The sequence below is a fragment of the Malania oleifera genome, chromosome 2 (genome assembly GCF_029873635.1).
Source record: "Malania oleifera isolate guangnan ecotype guangnan chromosome 2, ASM2987363v1, whole genome shotgun sequence".
In the NCBI taxonomy this organism is placed as follows: Eukaryota; Viridiplantae; Streptophyta; class Magnoliopsida; order Santalales; family Ximeniaceae; genus Malania; species Malania oleifera.
The window spans coordinates 15,441,185-15,442,860 of record NC_080418.1 but is presented as its reverse complement, the minus strand read 5'-3'; the positions used below and the strand labels follow the sequence as shown (position 1 = coordinate 15,442,860).

The following is a 1,676-nucleotide window of genomic DNA, read 5'->3' as shown; positions in this document are numbered from 1 at the left end:
TACAAATTACAACGCCAGCTGCAGTTTTGTCTTTTATCTTCTAGGAAATGTAACCTAGAAAATAAAAATCCACGCAAGTCCAAAACTGCCGACTGGCTTGGTCATATATGACAAGAGAGAGGGAGCAGGATGGGGGCCAGGGGTGCACCAAATTCTGCACCACTTCTGCAGAAGTCTCTACAAAATGTATTTTAATCACTACGGCCTCCCTTCTACCATTATATAATTTACATCAAATGATGGCCATGCACTTACATGCATCCCTTCACTCCTCTCTCTCTCTCTCTCTCTCTCTCTCTCTCTCTCTCTCTCTCTCTCTCTCTCCTTTTTTCTATAAATACACCCATGCAAAAGACGTTTAATCACAAACTGCAGAAGCATTTTAGCAGTTTAATCCTGTGAAATCACCCAAATCTCAATTTCTAAGGTAGCTAGAAAATTTGGAGGAATGAACGGTGGCAGCACAGAAGTGCCGAAGATGATGGAAGGAGGAGCACCAAGGTGGACACACTAACTGGGTCAAACAAAGTTGTTAAAGAGTATATTCAATTAAAGCTACAGATGTCGACAATGAACTAAGATGGACAAAAATGATAAAGCTATGAAATCATAATCTTGATTGATTTCTGCTTCCAGTTCAGAATTGTCCCCCTCCCACTCAAATGTCTGTTCCTCCTTTTTTCTTATCCAAATGGTGGGTCTCTCAATTTTTGCTTGATCTGTATTACTGTATATGTTGATGAATTCGTGTGTGTATAAATAATCTTACTCATCCTTCTTGCCTCATTTGATTCACTGAATGAAATGAAAATTTACATAAATATGAAAAATCAAACTAATAATAAATTTAGTAAGATTATCTGTGCTTATTTTGCTCATTGCTTGATCTCTTCAGGCAAAAGGACCCGACAATTCGGTCTCTGCAGCCCTTGATTGAATTTATTCTTTAACGATTTTATTTGAGCTAGTTGTGGTCTCCACCTTGGTGCTCTTCCTTCCATCGTCTCTGGCGCTTCCGTGCTGCCACCGTTTATTCCTCCGAGTTTGCGAGCTACCTTATAAATTGAGATTTCGGTGATTTTACAGTTAAACTGCTAAAATGCTTCTGCAGTTTGTGATCAAGATCCTTTTCTGAGTATCGAGAGAGAGAGAGAATGAAGGCCTGCATGTAAGTGCACGCCCCTCGTTTGATGTAAATTATATTAGGGTATAGCGGAGGCTGAAGTGATTAAAATATATTAGGGTACAAGGCCTATGTTTTTTAGGCCTGTTGCTGTAGACATGTTACCAGTGAGTCACACTTTTATTAGTCACTTGCCTTGAACCGAGTCATCAAGTTGTGAATGGGGTGCTGAAAGGAATTAATGTCTAATGGGTAATTCGAACTTGGTCCATTTAAATCAACGTCCCTCCTCAGGATGATACCTAGACTGTTATGATGATTATTTTGCAGAGTTATTATATCTGGTATTCATACTTTTTTTTCTTTTTTTTTTAATTATGCACCGGGTATCCACGTATCCGTTTTACGGTCCACGTGACTAATCTTGCACTTCTTGGAGTTGACCCCACAACTCCAAAGTGAGGGTAAATTCAGAAGTCCAGGGGCGAAAACGAATCTAGAAGGGTTTGAACACCTGACCTCATGAGAGGCACTCTCGCAACCTGCACTATCA

At 39.9% G+C, this 1,676-nt stretch overlaps 1 long non-coding RNA gene across 1 annotated transcript; it reads left to right on the top strand.

Moving 5' to 3' along the window:
* Nucleotides 1-321: 321 nt before the first annotated feature.
* Nucleotides 322-1,424, top strand: LOC131149547 (uncharacterized). The gene is made up of 2 exons (XR_009135242.1): nt 322-694; nt 896-1,424. It is a non-coding gene; the product is annotated as an uncharacterized LOC131149547 (long non-coding RNA).
* The last annotated feature ends 252 nt before the right edge of the window (nt 1,425-1,676 follow it).